Source organism: Triturus cristatus, chromosome 7 (genome assembly GCF_964204655.1).
Source record: "Triturus cristatus chromosome 7, aTriCri1.1, whole genome shotgun sequence".
NCBI classification, from domain to species: Eukaryota; Metazoa; Chordata; class Amphibia; order Caudata; family Salamandridae; genus Triturus; species Triturus cristatus.
In genome coordinates this window covers 232,254,056-232,274,329 of record NC_140590.1, presented here as the reverse complement: position 1 = coordinate 232,274,329, position 20,274 = coordinate 232,254,056, and the positions used below count along the sequence as shown (strand labels likewise).

Sequence of the window (20,274 nt, the reverse complement as noted above, 5' to 3'; positions counted from 1 at the left end):
CCGACATATCAAAAGGCATTCCTTTTACGTCAAGCCTCTTTTTGGTTGCGCGATCCTAAAGAGAATTGCCCTATGTGGACCACAATTGAACGCCTTTTTGTATCCCCTTTTTCCTTCAATGAATACCTTTCCTTCTCACGCAAACCTCAAGCCCTATCTACTCCCATTATTCAAATGACCTCCAAGCTTTTATCACCTTTATTCCCCTTTCCCCACAATACTGTTGACTCCTTTCTTGGTTCTACAATATGGCATAATAAGAATTTACTTATTCGGAATAAACCATTCTATTGGAAGACCTGGCACCGAAGAGGTCTTATTTGGATTTCTCAACTTTTTTCAAACTCAAATTGTTTACCCTTTTCCTTGCTCAGCCATTCTTTCAACTTACCTGCCTCATTCATACATAAGTATCTCATTCTCAAACAAGCTGTGTTGGACACATTGACTTATTTGACAGCGACACTCAGTGCTTCAATTATCCCAGCCTCCTCATCACAATTGCGAACTCTATTAGTCACAGCTCCCAAAGCCTCCACATTGTATAACTTTCTGCATGTTGCGGGCAAAGTCTGACAGAAATCTACAACTGAAGAGGATTGGGAATGGGACTTCATGGTCTCTTGGTCAGTGTCTTTATGGGATAAATTATGGATTTAGATACGTAAATCTTCCAGAGCCGCAAACACGACGCAAACATTGTTTTTTGTATATAATAGACTATTGTTGTCACCTAAGGTTCTGAGCAAAAATTACACCACAGTACCTGATACTTGTTAGACCTGTTCTTCTGCAAAAGCTGATTTATTTCACATGTTATTTTCTTGTCCTATTGTACTTGATTTTTGGAAGAGAATTTGGTCTCAAATTAACTTGATTTTCGGTACTGCATTTCCCTTTTCTTACACTTATGTTTTCCTAGGGAGTCTGGCACCTTGCTGGGCGAACAGTTTGTCTAATGTTAAAATTGTTGATTTACTACTCCCAATTGCATTCCAGCAGATTACAGCAAACTGGAAAGACTTTTCTAAGATCTCTTACAGGGCAGCCGCGGTCGGTAGTAGGAGTAACTGCAGAGCGGTGACGTGGGGAGGGGCAGGGTGGGGGTAGTAAACTATGGATTACGGAGATTTACAGGTAAATTAACATATAAATTAATAAAATGAATTTCGTTGCGTGCACTGCATCCCCAAATGCGATGCAGTGCACGCAACAAAATTCGTTTTTATTAATTTATATGTTAACTTACCTGTAAACCTCTGTAATCCATAGTTTACTACCCCCCACCCTGCCCCTCCCCTCCCCACGTCACCGCCTTGCAGTTACTCCTACTACCGACCGCGGCTGTTACAGGGCATGGTGGTACGCTGTTTGCCATAACCACAGGTTGGATACATCTTTTGTATACCCTATCCATTTGGCGTCGAAAAGACTGGATTTATGGTCGCCTATTACACTGTATTTAAATGCTAGTGCTCTCCGTTCTTTTCTGCCTCATCCAGCCCAACAGGAAGTTTCAAAACCCCCCTAAATACCCCTACTTGTTCCTCTATTATTTGATACTTCAGTATGTGTATCATTATTTTAATTATTGTTTTTGCTTTTATTTTTCAACCCAATTCATTAACTGTATTGTAACTTCTTTTTTGTGCGATATGTATTTAACTTGGTGTACAATGATGTGATGCCTTATCTTTCTTATCAATAAAATCTTTTTTGAACTTAAAAAAAATATATATATATTTAGTATCTTAAGTCACGTAATCCTAAAGTGCTTGATCGATTACCTAATACATAAAAAATGTACCGGAGAATAATGACGATCGTATCCAAATCACCACCAGGGAGACAGTATGCTCCTATTGTGTGGATCATGTCCCTGAAATGAGCCCTGTGGGCCCAACAGGTGTTGGCACCCGCTTTGCATGCCCGGGGTACTTTAGTATTTCAAAAGGGGCAGGAGACACTTGTGTGGCCCCTTCTGTAACACTGAAAGTGATGGAGCACATACAACGCCAGCGCTTTCTCAAGAAGGCATTCACTCATTTGAAGGTGTATGGCCCCATACAAAAGAGGGAATCCCTTTGCCAGAGGCAAAGAAGCTGTCAGGTGGCGCACTGATAGCAGCTCTCTGGAGGGGCAAATGGGAACCTGTAGACCCCCGCTGACATAACCTTGCAGGTGGGTGTAGTCACTCACTGCTTCAAAGCCTCTCCATTTTTCACTGGAATGTGCTGCCCCCAGGGCTGGGTGAGTTCACGGCTAACCTGGGGGCAGCACATTCTATGTAATAGGGTGCAATATCCCTATTTGTGCCCGGTGCACCCGTTTTAACGTGCGCCGGGCACAAACAGGGAAAGTTAACTCTATACCAAATAGGGCCCCAGATGGCTTGTGCAATTATTTTACTACATTTTCATGAAAAGGACAGAATTAGCATGGAAATTACAATTAAATGTGCAAGGGTAGTCCTCCCCTACTGAGTGTACCTGGTCCTCTATTACAGGTAGAGCGCACTTCAATCAATCAATCAATAGTTCTTTATTCGGATGTTAAAAACACCATAAAAGCACATGTACACAATACAGAATCTTTTTTTTTTAAAAAGCAATTAAATCAATCAAGTAAGAACATTTGATGAGAATAAAACAGAATAAAACAGTCGTATCACCTGACAGGTACACAACTTCTTAACGGACGCAGTTTAAGGCTGACCTTTGGTTGATCTTAGTCTCAGTGCTACTTTGATGAAATTCAGAATACAGCACAAAGTCAGTGGGTCAGCTGCCCTTTGTAAGAACAATAATGCTGAGTTTGCCTGAGTCAAATTAGCCCTTTTCAGGATATCAATTAAAAAACTTCGCCTGGGTATAGAGTAATAAGAACAAAAGAATACAAAATGAAGGGTGTCCTGCGGAGACCGATTGTCGCAGCCGCAGGCACCCTTCTGCTCAATCGGCACAATATAACCTTGTGGGTCCGCCAATAAATAAGGTAAAAGATTGAGCCTAAAACGGGATATTAAAAATCTATCCTGTGCATTATGCATTAAACAGAGATAGGGTTCCATTCCCACAGTAGTCTTGATGTGACTGTGCAAATTCACTGACCTTTTAGACCCTTCTTCCATCATTCTAGTTGTATTTCTTTGGGCCACAAACAAGCTTTTTACCATTGGTTTGTCCTGGGCTCTGATCATTGATGGGTTGGTAAAAAGTTCTGTGTGACCCAACTTCTCTAATGTCGCCTTAACATATTTAAACCAAGGTATCTTCATGCATTTCTCTCTTCCTAGACAATCGCTCAGTATTAGTCTACTTAACTTGGCTTCTGTGTTTAACCAAATATTGAGCCACGCCAGGATTGGTCTGAGCTTAACCGTGTCTTCAATGTATGGCCTCCCTAGCTCTCTGTGGGCAATGATGGCTGGGGTACTCTGCGGGATTTTGAGTATGGACCGGAATATTTTGTTTTCCTCCCGCTGTAGTTGTGTTATATTTACAAAACCCCAGACTTCAGCTCCATACAGAACTTTAGAACAGCAGATAGAATTATACAAATGCAATACTTGTTCTGGGGACCATCTACCCAGTCTGCGCCCATAACCGATCACTGCACCATTTGAGGATATTAATTTCCCGCATCTCTCTTCTACCAGGGATGTGAATTTTAATCTCTCATCAAACAATATCCCTAGGTAGGAGAAGAGTTGCACTCTTTCCAGTGTGTAAGACCCAATTCTATGTGTGAACATGGGCCGTGATTTTTTCCCTGCCATCATCACAAATGATTTGCCCAAGTTTACAGAGAGATCTAGGGTTCCCATGAACTTCACAAAGCCATCGATCAGAGTTTGTAAGCTTTTCGGGGTGCGAGCTAACAATACGGCGTCGTCAGCATATAGTAAAACTGGGATTTGACGCGTACCGATTCTCGGGCAATCAGTATTTAAAGCAATCAGGGTCTGCTCTAACTTGTTAATATAAAGGGAAAATAAAAACGGCGCAAGAATGCACCCTTGTCTTACCCCACTTGAGCACACAAAAGCTTCAGTGAGGCCCCCTTCATTATTATAGCGTACCCTGGCTGTAGTATCTCTGTGTAGCTCCCTAAGAATGGTAATCAAACCCTGATCAATACCAAGTTGGGTCATCATTAGCCACAATTTCTCCCTATTTACATGATCAAAGGCAGCCGCCAAGTCCATGAATCCTAAATGAATGGATTCGTTACTTGTTATGGTATACTTGGCGACTAGCATATATAAATTAAGACATTGATCACTAGTTGATCTGCCAGATCTAAATCCATATTGAATGTCCGAGATGATATTATTGTCCTCGGTCCATTCAATTAATCTGTTAAGGATTACCCTTCCCAGGACCTTGGCACTTTCCATGTTTACGCCACAGCACACCTAAAGCAGCTGTGCTGGGTGCAAACATGAAAAGTGCACCCTGCCAGGAAGAATGCAGTGTACTCAAGGCAACCACAAACTTGTGCTTCCCTCGTGGCCACGCATTCAAGAGAAATATGGTGCAGCTGTTTTAAAGCTGCTCTGTGTTTCTCTACATAGGCGGCAACTGGCCTGCACTTTTTAAAGGGATTAGAGATCCTCTTGAAGGTGGGTGCAGTGAGTGACTGCTCCCGCCAGCAAGGCGATGCCTTGGGGGTCCATGGGACCCACTTTTTTCCCAGAAGAGGTATGCATTTAGAAGCCCCACTATTTAAGTGCGCCACCTTTTATGGCGCACTTTCAGTGCACCTTCTAAGGGTATGTTTGCCTCTGTCCCCACACTGGTAATACAACGCGGGTGCAGTGGAAAAGTTATTCCCTCATTTGCATGGGATCACACCCCATGTAGATGAGGGAGTGCCCTCTAATGATACCACTGGCGCTGTATCTGCATCAGCACTATCTGTTTCACAAAAGGGGTCCCTTCTGTAATACCAAAGTGCTCTGGGGCGCATAAAGTGGTTGCAAACACCTGTTGTGCCTCCGGGGCACTTGTATAATATGGCTAGAGGAAGCAGACAGACGCCTGTGGTGGAAAAAGCTGGGTGAGAGCACAGACAAAATCTGGATAGTTACAATAGTATGTAACAGTACGCGGAGCAGTCAATGCACTGTAGAGAGAGATGTGCTCCAGCAAGTACAGAAGTAGAGACAATATTCAAGTGAGTGTAACTGAGAGTGACAAAGATAGGTTGTCTGTAGTGAGTACATTTAGGAGAGCAACAGAAGTAGACCTAGTGTGTTGAGTACAGTTGGGAGAAAAAGATACGCTCAATATAGTATAGTGTGTGCATCTAAGAGACGAACAGCAGAACCAGCCTTTATGTAGTGACTGCATGAGAGAGACTGGGAAACAGAACAGACTTGTTCTTTTTACTACCTCTGAGAGACAAAGATGACCTAGGCTTGCTTAGAGCAGAGTCTGGCCATAGACTAAAATGGCTGCTTCAGAGTGAAGCTCCTGCATCCTATTCGACTAACATATTACTCTTACCTGGCAGCGGATGAGCCAGGGACACCCCACAACAGATTGGGAGGTCTGGCAATGCTGAAGGAAGCGCCTGAGTGCTTGATAGTGGAAGCTTCACCTACCACCATGCCATCTCAGGACGAAAAGCCAAATGCGACTCTGGAGGATGCACGGTATCTGGTATCCAGGAGATGTATTGGGGCATTTGGGGGCCATGGTTGATTGGCAACACATGAGGGTCCTCTACTCCTGGCCCTCTATGGCATTTTTTCCAACGCTGCCTATTTGGTGCCAGACAATCCTCCAGTGAAGGCTGATGATGCAGGCAACACAGTTGGAGGCCTGGGGCTGCCACGCCACCACTCACACTGTGATTCGTCAGGTCCACGGCTATTTCTGGCCGCACAATGTTCTTTCCCAGACTGGATGGTGGGTATTAACTTAGTAAGGTTTTACTAGCACTAAGACCAGGTAGGATTCACTCTGGCCCTTGTAGTGCATGGTTTTAACTTTTTACTATTGACTTTTAGTTAGTCTAGGTCTTTTAGGATCCTTGCAGTAGCAAATGTCTGAATGTGCGTGAGGATGAGAGAAATCACAGCAGCAACTGTGATCAGAAAGCCTCCTCAATCTCTGTAAGGAGAAGTCAAATAAAATCGCCCTCAGCAATACCTTATGGTAATTCGAGTTATCACAATGAAGTGCTATGGGGCCTGGCGGGATAGGAGTAAAATGAATGCCTTGAAAGGCCACTTAATATGTTGCAAAAACAGACAAATATGTCATCAGCATGCAATGGGTTGGATCAATTGCCACAGTAAACGTCCATGTCGACATGAAGTTTAAGAGGTGGCCACAACATATTACAAAAAAATTACATTACGTAGGTTCTCATGGGTACCTTTTGCAAGCGTACCCTATTTAGCTGTATGGTGTCCCATTGTGTAACAATGAGCTCCTCTATGGAATGAAACATTTGAATTCTGGTATGTCCTGGTTAGATCACGGAATGTAAGCAGCATTAAACATTTTCTTTACATAAATAGGCTTGTTCATTATAAATATGTGGCAACGAAAACAATCTAAATACAATGAAGTCATATGGTGTGAGAATAAGAGAAATACATTTTGTATGAAACAGCACATTTCACAAAAAGGTCAGGCTCTATAATTCAGTTATAACGTTAAATCACTATTTATGAGAAGCATTTATTTTTCTTAAAGGGATGGAGAAGAATAAAAGAATAAATAGTGCGGCCTAGCAGATGGATAATGATAGTGATGAAAGCATTCTGCTAATTTATGCAGCAATTCCATTTTTGCACGTTTAATAAAAGCAACGTCTACTTTATTATGCATTTCTATGTTAACATTTTTTTAACACGTTTCTATATTATTATGTGGTCAATTTTTCATAAAAATTTGCAGCGTCCTCAAAACTTAAGTATATCGTAGTTAAGGGGGTACTTCAAATTATTTGGGGAACAACATTCATACCTGGTTATAAAATATACCAGTGCACGATGTGATAAACAGGCAAGGGGACATTAAAGAGATAGGAAGACATCATTATGTTTTTACCTGCACTACACAAACTACGCTTCATTTCTTTCTGTCCAACCTAAACTTCATTTATACACAGTCTTGTAGAGAAATTGCTACTTATCTTATGAGGTCTTCCAAACGCCATTCCTTATCATTTTGGCAGCACTCCTCCACTAACCATCCCTGACTCCCCTCCTTGTAAATCTGTTTCTTTCAACTGACACATTATTAGCCAGAGTTATCCACTTACAGACCAGTAGAGCTTGCTTGACCGCAATTACCTTCATCCATACCAAGGGTCCTATTACACCGACTTAGTCTAGTAAGTATTGTAGCATATGTAACAGGTTTTTCTAGTATACTATTAACTGACCTTTTTATTACCTTGCACATACCCAGTTATATAATTTTGCCCCCTTTTATTTACCAGTTAGTGACACAGACTGGTACTCCCCTTGACAACCATCCTACTACACTCACAGGCTGTGTACGATTTGGTATACTACCTACATATTACTACACCTATTAAGCACCCCATCATATCTTCTTCACATGTTATATGCAACTACACGGCATTAGGCAACACGATTTTGACATCAGCCTTTTCCTATAGCCTCAGCACACTGACACTAGCTCAGTTGGTAATTACTATAGGCCTCATTTATTTACAAAATTGCATCGCTGACAAAAATAGTGATGCAACACTTTTCAGTGCACCCTCCTTGTGATACCATTGATTCGCCGTATTTAAACTACGGCGCTCCATGACGCAAGGTTTGAACAGATACGTCAGGAATCCTGACGTGTCTGTTGGCGCAGTAATGACACATTGCTGGAGTGTGTCGCAAAACAGACGCACCTCTACCAATGTGGCATTGCACATGGGTGTATCACATGTAAAAGGGCCTGCGTCACTCCTAACGCCTACTGTGCAGCAGGCGTAAGGATTTGATGCAGTAAAGTCGTAGAAGTGGCGCAGTGAAACCTTACAGATTTCAGTGCTCCACTTTTACAAGCCTTTTTTGCGTGGGAACGCCCACCCTGAATACATTATACTTGATGCAGGTATAATGTAGCACAGGGCTTTACGAAGTGACGCATCTGTCTAGATGCATCGCTTTGTAAATAGGGCTTAGTGTGGTGCATTTTTTAAGCTCCCGCAGCGTCACAAAAAAAGTGACGCAACACTGGCATAAGGCCTCATAAATAAGGCCCCTAGGACATAACATTTACCTCTAATCCATTCTTAATCTTAAAAATCTCTATAAACACACAATATTTATAATATTCATTGCCCTCTTATTGATGTATATAAATCTTCTGCATGTGTATGCCACATGAATTCTTTTAAAAATTAAAAAGCGGCTTGCATGACAATGTTTGCAATATGGATTATAAGAAATAATTATTGACGATCGTTGATGCTGCTTGTTTAATATATTCTGTTATAGCTAGTGTCATATTTACATGGTTGTGAACTACAGTTTCAAACCATCACTGTTTAAAGCGTGCCCTTTTATTTCCTCATTGTCTATGGTATATACATTTTGGCAGGGGCGGCTCCTCCGCTATGACCCCACCCGCGAGCCATGCCGGCCGCGACTGCATTTTGTTTTATAAAATGTTGTGTAACATGTTACCATCATTCATTGTTGACTATTCTGTCTGAATGAAAATATTTCTTATCTTACTTGATGCATTTTAGATTTCATGTAAATTTGTGAGCTTCTATACTAAGTGACTGTGTCATGAAATATTCGTTTACTTTGACATGATGAAACATTGAGGTGTGCCACCACCATCTAAATGCAATCTTAATGCAGTGACTGCATCTGAAAAAACTTTGGAGGTGAAACAAACTTGCTCTAGTGACACCACCTGACAGTGAAAGAGTTCTAACCTTCAAGCGGGAACCCTCAAAGTAAGAGCCTTACAGTACTGAGCAGATGGTAGTGGTAGCTGACAGGCAAGACACATTTAGTGCATGTGACAGAAGCAGAGAGTGACAACAGAGACAGTTACTATAACAATTGAATCTGACAGACTGATAGGTGCAGTTTGTGAGTAGCAATGACCTGTCAGTGAGAAAAGAGAGATTTACTATAGTGATTGAGCAACAAAGGCAGACGGTTGGAAAGGTCAATGGGTGAGTCCTGATGTAAGCATATGCTGATGCACCTCGGTTCTGATAGGAAACTTCCTCTGATTTTGTAAGAACTTAAGCCTCTTCTACAAATGAAGGTGTAGGAGCCCACTTACCTGTAATAATGTACTCAAGGCTTTATCAGAAGTCTCTTTGGCTTTAATAAACCAGGACTTGAGGAAGCTCTGTGGATGCATTTCCGGTCTCATATATTGCTGTTCAAAGAATGGGAACTACAGCTCTTAGCTTGAGCTGTATTTGTGCTTTACAGCCTAGTGTGCAAGATAGCCCCTAGATGGCAGAGCTGTTGTGAGCTCTTGGGTCAAAGGACCACCATTCAGTGAATATCCCTGATGTATTTATCCATCGTAACTTTCTATTCCAAATAAGTCCCTCAAGTGCTTGCTGTAATTTATCTCTCGAACTGGACTGATACCCCTCAGGGTTAGATGTTGGCTTAAGGTGTGGTAAGAGCTGCTTGGTGCAAACCCTATCCTCCTCAGCTCCATAGTTTGGCCCTCCGCCTGACTGCTGGGAAGATCATGGCTTGCTCGACTTGATGATTATGTGAACCTCCTGTGTCCCCGATGACCCGAAGGAGTTGTGGGTTGGGGTATCTTCCTCCCTGGTGTGGGCCACATCATCATACGCCCCACACTTCTCTCTCCTGTTTTGTGGCAAAAAGGTGTTCCTGCTCAACTCTGCACTCCAAGCACCTCACACTTCATGGTCCTGCAGCGGCCTGCCAGGCAGCCTACTGCCATCAGGGATGATGGTACATTCCTTCCCATTCTCACCGGACTTCAGTTGCTGGCCGTATCATATTTGCAGGCTCTGGGCCTGTACTGGAGTGTCTGATACCAAGCTAACACTAACACATCTTCCCAGTAAGTGGAATACATTGACAAGTGGTTTCTCTGCATAGTCGTGTGGACCAGTGGTGGCATGCTTCTGACCCAGGAAGAATGGACCCTGCACTGTGCATTGCTTACTCCACCATACACCCCACACACTGCGGAGAGGCCTAAAGGTGCAAGGTTGTGTAAATTCCTCACCCTACATTATTGAGTAACAGGGATCACTCAATTGATGTTGGTGTCAAGGGCTGGGCATTGTAAAGGTTCAACTAATATTGTTGATTGCCCAAAAAAGACAACTCATCTAAGAGACCACAGTGTCACCCTCCAGTAGGTATTCATGGGAAAGGTGTCAAGTGTTCCTTTATGAAGGTCTTACTTAGAAGAAAAAAGAAAAACTCATAAAAGGCACAAAATCAGCCTCTGCAACATTGGTAATTCTTGCTTCTAGATGATGAATAGTAAAAGAGTTGGCAAGCAACGCTCCAACACTACTCTGAGTCAAGACCATGGACGTCATTTGGGGGTAGTAGGGGTTGCAACTGTGACCTCTAGCTTGCTCTCTGCTATTCCTTGCACCACGTTTGTGACTCCTGGCCTCAGATGGGGCAAAACCTTTGCCTCCTCTGAGGGCCAGGAGTAGCAGGGAGCAATCTAGAGATCACAGCTGCGACACCTGACTTCCTCTAAATGACATCCATCATCAAGACTGTTAATGAAACCATATAACCATATAGTCTTCCAGATGAGGAAATCCAATAGAAAATACTGCAGTGCAAAAAGGGAGCAAAAAATCAGGAACAGAAAGTATCGGAGAGAACAACCAACATACCAAGAAATAGGCAACAGAAGTGCTGTAATCCTTCTCTGATCAAAGCCTCCTTATATGTAGTAGTGTAGGCAGGAAATTACACACATGGCAAAAGGTTGTCACCAACTTGAACTGTGAAACTTACAATAAAACACTAGAAAAGTGAATATCTTGGATTTTATTGGATTTAAGTCTATCAGCTCCTATTTCTTCAGGAGAAAGTTCTTCCCTTCTAATGGCAGGAGTAGGAAGAAGAACATTATGTTTAACATCCCTCTTTTCCTTGTTGCAGCAGAAGCTTTCTCTGTTTTCCTTTCTCGTTTCTGGGCCCAACAATGACTTTATAACTTAGTTGCTTTACTATACTTCACCCATAGAGGCATTGCTACTCTGATGGACCTTGCTTTGTCGCAGTGAGGCATGAGAAATCAGGGTGTCGAACTGTTGGACACTTAATGAGGACTAATATTTAGTAGACAACTCACAAATTAGTGATCAAGTTTAAGTACACTACTCTCAGACTATGACTTTATCGATCTTGCATAGAAATCAGATAATTATAAGCACAATTTCTGCGGAAAAAAATCAAGACCCAATGAAAGACTCAGACAAATTTAGGTGATTTGGTTACTGAATTAAAGATCCAAAATCAATGCATATAAGTAACATTTTAAGTAGTTAAGTCGTGAGTCTTCCAGCACGTAGTATAAAACCACACATTTAATGAAAGTAAATCTATTGCTATAAACAAGAATCCATAAATAGGATGCTTCAGGTTAAGGTTTCCTGCCACCAACAAAGGTTAGAGGATGGTCCAAAAGAGTTATCTTAGCATGGGCAAACGAATCAGGTTAAAGTCTACTAAAGTCCATTGGGCTAGGGAAATGGAGCTATAATCGGGAAAGTCCAAGTCTGGTCTCCTACCAGACATCTCCAAATCGTTCAGCAGACAAGTTCATCAGAAAAGGGGAAAAGACAAATGTCATAAGAAGCCCGATGCTATAGTGGGTAGGTAGATAATCAAGAGGAATTCCAAATAGCCAATCCATTCCACCTCCTTGTGAAGTCACTTTTATACTCCAAATTGTCAATTTTTTACATCATTTGTCACCATATGATTATCAAACAAGAAGAAGGGTCAAGGCACACAAGTCCTGCATTTGTCAACATGGAGTAATAAGAGTAAAATAAAATAGACTATAAAGTGGTGCAACCAGAGATGTGGCCCTCCTACACCTCTATAAGGGAATCGCTTCCCAAAGCAAACATCCACAAAGGTGGTTCAGCACTCAGCTTACAGATCAATTGTGTATATAGCGGAAAGTCTTTAGTCCATAGTACACAAATAGGAATGGTCATCTCAATAAACAAATGTTGGAGTCGTTCCTTCTTCCAAAAATTCTTTATTCATCAGTTTTTCTTAAAATCGCTGCATGCAATTAGTAGCCAACACGTTTCGTCCACCTGGGACTACTTCAGGGCTCAACATGCGAGTGGTCTTCTTGCATATTCTTCATGTTGTACTTTATAACAATGGAATATGGTGTATGAGATATGTGGAGTACAGTTGCTCCAACAGGATGACAGCGTGATGTCTGGTTCAGTGAAAAGAGTGCTGAACCACCTTTGTGGATGGCACCATACGATGGTCTGATCTTCATGTGACCATTCTTTCGCTCACCAGGTATAAAATTGATACTCTAACATATTTCCCATGTTGCTTATTAGAAACAACTGTCCATTCCGTCCTCCAGGTTAGTTGACAAAGAGTCTATTTACTTTGTTGCTCTTCAAGTATTAAGTCGAAGGGTCAAATTCCCATCAATTCACTCACAGTGAAGTACTGAGAGTGTCAATTGATTTAACCCCTTTGATGCTCATGACGGAATGGTTCTGTCATAAGCATCGGTGCCCCTGTGCTCATGACGGAACCATTCCGTCATGAGTACAGGGGCACGAAATCCCTCAGCTACATACAGCAGAGGGATTTCCTTCTGTCCCCCAAAGACTCAGGAGCTGGGGAAGAGCTTCCCCAGCTCCCGAGGGCCCCTCCCTGGTTTCTGTGCAATGAGGATCAGCGCGCACGTCGCGCTGTCGTCATTGCACAGAAACCGAAACTGAAATGAGCCTTTAGACTTTTTTCAGTTTCACTTTCTATGTGCTCAGGGGGCTATCTCAGCCCTCCGGGCACGTAGAAAGATGGGAGAGGTATCACTGGAAAGGGGAGAATCTCCCCTTTCCAATTGTACCCCTCCCCAGTGGCTCTCTCTTGGGGATTGCCCCAGGAGGGCGATCCAAAGCAGGCATCCACCCACTAGACACCAGGGAGGGGGGTGCGGCCCCTTGGGCAAGGGCTTTTGCTCCCTCCAAATACATTTTTGTGATTTAGTCTTTTTGCCCCCCCGGGGGGCAGATGGTGGAAGTAGACCCCAATCTGCCCCACCGGGAGGGAAAAAGCCCACTAGATGCCAGGGTTTTTTTTGTGGCGCATAAATTATTAGGGTGGGGGCTGCTCATAAAGGGCATGTCCATGCCCCCACCCCTGGAAAATTGTCAGCCTTTCTGTCCCCCCTGGGGGATCAAAAGCCCACTAAACGCCAGGGATTTTTTGGGGCAAATCTGAATTAGGGTGGGGCTGCCCAAAATGGCATGTCAATGCCCCCACCCCTTCCCCACAAAAATTACAGCCTTTCTGCCCCTCCTGGGGGGCATATGGGGCATTAGCCCCCAATCTGCCCCCCCCAGGGGGGCAAAAAGCCAAGTGGACGCCAAGGATCTTTTTGGGCACATTTTAATTAGGGCAGGCCCCACCCTAATTAAAATTTGCACAAAAAAATTCTTGTCATCTAGTTGACTTTCTGCCCCTAATGGGGGGCAGATGGGGACATTTGCCCCCAATCTGCCCCGCCGGGGGGGGGCAAAAAGCCATACTAGACGCTGGGATTTTTTTGGGCAAATTTTAAATAGGGTGGGGGTAATTGCATGCCCGTTTGGGGCAGCCCCCACCCTAATTAAAATTAGCCCCAAAAAATCCCTGGTGTCTAGTAAGCTTAGCCCCCAATCTGCACCCCCGGGGGCAAAAAGCCCACTTGCCACCAGGGATTTTTTTTGGACAAATTTGAATTAGGGTGGTTCTGCCCAAAACGAGCATGCCCATGCCCCCACCCCCGCAAAAATTACAGCCTTCCTGCCCCCCATGGTGGAAAGGTGGGGCAGTAGCCCCCAATCTGCCCCCCCCGGGGGGGCAAAAAGCCCACTAGACACCAGGGATTTTCTTGGGCATATTTTAATTAGGGTGGGGGCATTGGCATGCCCGTTTTGGGCAGCCCCCACCCTAAATAAAATATGCCCAAGAAAATCCCTGGTGTCTAGTGGGCTTTTTGGAAATTAGTGTCAGCACAGTGATGCCACGACTTTCCCACACAAAAATGTGTGAAAAAAGTGATTTTTTTCAGCTATATTTCAGGTTTGCAGGGGATTTCGGGTAAGAAAACGTTTGGGGATCCACACAAGCCATACCTCCCTGGAATCCCCCGGGTGTCTAGTTTTCAGAAATGTGTGGGTTTGGTAGTTTTCCCTAGGTGGCCGCCGAGCCCCGGGCCAAAAATTCATATGACCCCCTTGCAAAACCAGGCAATTTTGATGTCACCTCAATACGTTTTGGGCCCTTGTCTGTCGCGGGTACTTGGGCCTCCCACACAAGTGAGGCACCATTTTTATCGGGAGACCTGGGGGAACACTGGGTGGTAGGAAATTTGTGTCAGACCGATGAAGCCATAACTTTCCCACACAAAAATGTGTGAAATAATTAACTTTCATAAGAGATTTGGACCGATTCCCAGGAGTCTAAGTTGAGACCTAGACTCTAAGTTCAGACCTAAAGTCTAACTTTACAAATAGTAAAGTTTGAGTTCTGGTCTAAACTTAGACTTTAGGTCTAAACTTAGACTTTTGGTCTAAGTTTACCTTTGTGAATCAGGCTTTAGGTGTTTATCCTGCTGTGATCTAGGTATTGCGCTGTGATCTCTATAATTTGATGAATTCACAAAGTAGAAGTAAATTGCATGTATTCACAGAAAAATCCATGTACATCAGGACTATAGAAAGTCCAAACGTGTTATGAATTAGTGGCTAGTAGCAAGGGGTCTATTGAGATGCTCAACTAACAATAGTGTAGAAAACATTGACTTATAACACAAATTAGAACTTGGAGTAGATTGGTGGGTGCTGGTCTGCCAATCAGAATGCTCCCCTTGCTGACTGTGGTTAACGTTACAGGACTGCAACGGGAACAATCTCTTGCTGGCCAGCTCCCAAAATCTGCAATGTGGGAAAAAGGGAGCACAAGCATCCTCTCACCTGAATATTTGGGTGGTAGGAATGATTCCATCCTCCTGCAGTAGCAGCTCAATTAGATGAAGCACTGGAAGTGCTGCGGGAGGATGGAGCCCATTCTGGTTATAGGCAGTCCATCCTCCCTCAGCGCTCCATATGTTTTGAGCATGTGGAGGGGTGTATACAGCCTTATTTACCTCACATGCAGGTCAATAATTGCTTTTAATTACTCCCCCTTGTTATGCTGCCTCTCCTGTTGCTCATGCTTTTAACTACGGGAAGGGTCATTAACAGCTGGTATTGCCTGCACACCAAATTAAAGTTACTCAAGAAATTTCTCTTGTTCTATATGACAATTCTACCAAAAATGCCCATTAATGCAATTGAGATAGCACCTAGAAAGCCACTCCAAGTTCTAACTCTTGAATTATATTACACAAAATGGGACTAATTGGGGAGCCATCTGGAACTCCAAAGATAGTGAGTGTTTTAGCAGACTGGAAAGGGATTAAGGACACAAACTTTGACCTGTTGCTGAGGTAGCAGCTTTTATGCAAATGCCTTGCTCAAGAATCCTGGTGATGAAGACAGAGTGGTATACCATATAAAAGGCAGCAGATTTATCCAAAAGGACCTGAACTACTCAGATGCATTGATTCAGGGATTGTCTAAGATGCTCAGTGGCTGCTAGTAAAGGTAACTCTGTGCTAAGGGCAGCGCACTTTCACGCAGAGAGAAAGATAGTACCTACCAGATCAGGGGGTGTCACGACGAACAAAGGATCCTGGTGCAATATTATAGTGAAGATTCTCACACCCAACATGGGCTGGTACATTCATGTATGTTTCTGTACATTAACATAGAACAGGTTGCTGGAGTTGACATGATGACGTGGGTGCGGTGCGGGGGCGGTGTCTGGTATATTTGTGTCTTGAGAGTTCATCAACAAATAGGGGAACAAATACCAACGTCTTCTACAATAATTAGCACTTTTTTGTCGTTATCGTTAATTATCACTATTATAGCACACAAACTGCCATTAGCAAGGCATCGCAGCGCTTTACGGCAGTTGTGCGCACAATTACAGGTTATCTTGGGTATCACATGATGCTTAGATTTGCTCACTACATCAAATTATGATAAAATGTTGTTTATGAGTGTATTACGTCCCGCATTTCGCTTTGTGCAGATTTCTTATTTGAACACCCCGTTGCTATGTAAGAGCGCTTGTAAAATTCCGTACTTCAACTCGAACCGGCAGAGCTACATTCCAAGCTTAGGAATGCGGCTTCTCCCCACGCCTTTCACCTTTAAATGCCATCAGTGATCAACATGCACTAGTAAACCATACCACCTGAAAGGTCAAGGGTCAACTTCTCACGTGTAGCAATCGGAAGCACTTACATTACACCCAGGGACTCATCAACAACCATTGGGCTAAAAGAGCTTTAGCCCCGCCCCCTCTCCTCTTCGTCAGCTGGGCTGCCAGACTGGAGGTCAGCCTCACGTGAAGTAATCCTCCGGCCCTCTCAAGTCCATAAAAACTGCTTTTATTGTGTCATTGCTTTCTGTGCCTCCTGTGCCACACTCTCGACCTGGTCAATCTCGTTGCAAAATAACCATATGCAAAGCTAAGAAGATGAAAGACAAAAAAAAAGACCGTCACAAGTGCTCTGCAAGCTCTGTGTCCAACCAAAAATATAAATACAAGCTATCATGGGTTTGTAAATACATCAATACAGTTTGTCTTTGAAAGTAAACAAACAATATGATATTAGAAAAACGACACTCAAATCTACCTTAAGGTGGCCTCCACTCACCATCTCTCCTTCCTAAGCTCTTCTCTCGACTCTATTCAAAACTGGATGTTAACTCATCAACTGATTCTGAATCCCTCCAAAACTGAACTCCTCCTCCTCTCCTCCTCACCTTCTCCTCCCCCAGTTCAATCATGGATGGATCAGATGAATCTACTTAACAATAAACCCATCATTGTCGACAGCGCAAAATCCCTTGGTGTCATACTCGACAAAAAACTCAATCTACTCTCCCACATTGATTCCATTGCAAAGTCTGCTCGATACCAACTGCGCCTTCTTTGGGGGATTTGTCGCTTCTTCCCAGAGCACGACCTTAAAACCCTGCTCCAATCGCTGGTTCTCTCCAGATTGGACTACTGCAATTCTCTTCTTACTGGCCTCCCCAAATCCCACCTGTCCCCCTTGAAGTCTGTTCTCCATTCAGCAGCTCGTTTCATATATGGGGCCAAAAGAAGCGACCACATCACACCCATTTTATCCACCCTCCGTTGGCTTCCCATTGAGGCAAGATCTATCTACCAGACTGCCTGTATCACCCACAAAGCCTTGCACTCCTCCTCCCCTCGCTACCTGGCGAATAAACTGAAACTCTCTGGAGGCTCTAGACCATCACGTAATGCAGAAAATGTATTGCTTGAACCTCCCACTTTCAAGAAGGAAAGATCGATGGCCCAATCCTTTTCAGGCAACGCGGTGAGAATCTAGAACTCACTTCCGCCTCAGCTCCGGACCACCACCTCTTCCCAGGCCTTCAAAACTGACCTCAAAGCTCTCCTCCTTCAAAGATACTTCCAAATTTTATTCACGCCCTCTATTTTCTGATGGAAGTCCTTCCATTATAGGAAATTCTGTTCTCCATACCTATAGAAGTGCCTTCCCAGTGTGTTCTTATGTTTTGAGTGTCTGCCATTTAGTGCAGTATTATACCTCTACTTGTACTTTGTACTCTTTTGTAACATGCACACGTCACCTTTCCTTTTGTAACGTATCGTTTGCTACCTCTTGTATTTTGTTTGGTTTTGATACATGCACAATTGCCACCATTGCCTAATGTAACCTAACGTTTTTTTTTGTGTTTTGAGTGTCTGCCATCTATTGCAGTTTTTTACCTCTACGTGTACTTTGTATGCTTTTGTAACCTGCACACATGTCACTCTTTCCTTTTGTAACGTATCGTTTGCTACTTCTTGTATTCTGTTTGCTCTTGATACTTGCACAATTGTCACTTTTGAGTCATGTAACGTAACGTTTGCTTTTGTAACATACTCACTTGTAATTTTTCTCTTCATGTATCATTACTGTTCCTATTGTGAAGCGCTCTGACACCTTCGGGTAAAGTCCACGCTATATAAAAACGCATTAAATACATAAATAAATAAAACATGTTGAGAGGAGTTTGCTTTCTGTACCTAGTGCTTTGAAGAGGTTCATAACACAAGGCATGATGTGGTGAATTCTGACATCAGAGTCGCTTGCTCTCATTGGTGCATATGATATACGTGTTTAAACCGTTGTATCTGTGTGCTAGTTTTGTGCTGTCTGCTGTGATCTATGCGTAACCCATAGGTCTGAATCCCAGGATGTGCGTCTCAACTTTTTCTCCTCAGGGTGATAAAATAGGTATCATGGAACTCACTTTTAATGTTTAGTGCTAAAAAGGACAACTGCCGCAGCAACTGCTGCATAAAATAAAACGTATATTTGTTTTTACTAAAAACCATTTAACTAACGGTAACAAAGCAGAGACCACAACAACCAGTTCAGTGGGCTAATGTATCCACGGATCTGTGTTTAATGCCACCGTGCCGGGTTTAAATTCTGTTTGAACCACTTAGCCTTTCATCCTTCCAACGTTGACAAAATGAGTACCACACAACGTGCACTATTCAAACAACAGCAAGCTTCCCCCACGAATAGCTGCTATGAAAAAAGCGCTCTGTCCCTCTGCGCAGTATTTCCTTGGAGAAGTAACATTGCCTTAAATAGGTGCACACTACGTAGCTCTTTGTGGGATATATTTTTTTATACACAAAAGTTGATAATCGATTGCACACACAATGATGTCTATCCTCCCCCTCTCCACTACCCCAAATGCATGTGTGAAGCAGCGCTAGCCACAGCTCGCTTTTATCGTGTCGTTCTAACTCACAAACCAAGATGGCACCATGGTCCAAACGTAAGAAACAACTTTTTGGATCTCAGTCAACCTTAAACGTTGGTGCAAAAGCAAGCGTTACTGAGAGCACGAGAAATGGATACCACCCCAGTTATTTAAATAGGAAAGGGTTGATTGAATTTTTAAAGACCAGGGGGCATATTTACAAGGGCCATATCTCCGCTTTTTTGGCTTTTAAAGCCAAAAAAGCGGAGATAAAAATATTGCCCTATTTACAAAAGGGTGATAACATGCATTAGCGCATGTTAGCACCCTTTTACCCGTCGCCTCCCTTTGCATCTCTAATGAGATGCAAAGTGGGCGTCACTGGGCAGTACAACCATGTAAATATCGCTGATGTGCACATCGCGATATTTACAAGGCTGCCCACGCATTTTAGCAGACGTTAGTTTTTTGAGAAAACAGCTGTTTTCTACAAAAACTAACGTCTGCTAAAATGCATACTTAGCTATACTTACCATTGGGTGTGGATTATGCTGATACAGCCACAGAGTTGTATCAGCAAGGTTATCGCCGTTTTTCATGGAACATCACTGGAAAACTAGCGATGTTCCATGGAAAACATCGCTATCGCTGGGAAATTACCACCATTGCGCTATGCGTTGTTGATACAACGCTAACTGGGCGATAATTTCCTGCGATAGCCAGCATTAAAAATGTTCTCGCTAGGAGCGGCAGCGATAATTATCTCTGCCGATTGTTAATATGCCCCCAGATCATTTTTGATTTATCTTAAGAAGAATTGGTTCTCATTCCCAAGCTTTGAGTCCTGAAAGTGAAAAGATCATCCCCCACTGCAGGGTTTATTTATCCAGGAGCCTGAAGAAGAAAATGACCCCCCAGATTCTCGGGGGTCGCTGTGAGAAGTAGGGCTTTAGGTACTTAGGGGCAGATCTACAAGCCCCTTGCGCCTCTTTTACGCCGCCGTTGCGTCACTTTTGTGACGCAGCAGCGGCGCAAAACCAGCACCATGCTGCGGGGTATTTACAATGTGACGCATCTGGGAGATGCGTCACGTTGTAAAGCCCTGCGCCAGAAGTAGGCGTTCCGGTGCAGGGGGGGCGTTCCGGCGCAGGAACGCCTCCGAAAAGTGGCTGAGTG

At 43.4% G+C, this 20,274-nt stretch overlaps 1 long non-coding RNA gene across 1 annotated transcript in view; it reads right to left on the bottom strand.

The window, feature by feature from the left end:
* The window catches only part of LOC146809281 (uncharacterized), a 455,746-nt gene that overhangs the window by 53,932 nt on the left and 381,540 nt on the right, over positions 1–20,274 (bottom strand). Inside the window, exon 4 of the long non-coding RNA XR_014966387.1 lies at positions 16,582–16,808. This is a non-coding gene — a long non-coding RNA (uncharacterized LOC146809281). The remainder of the gene's footprint in view (positions 1–16,581; positions 16,809–20,274) is intronic.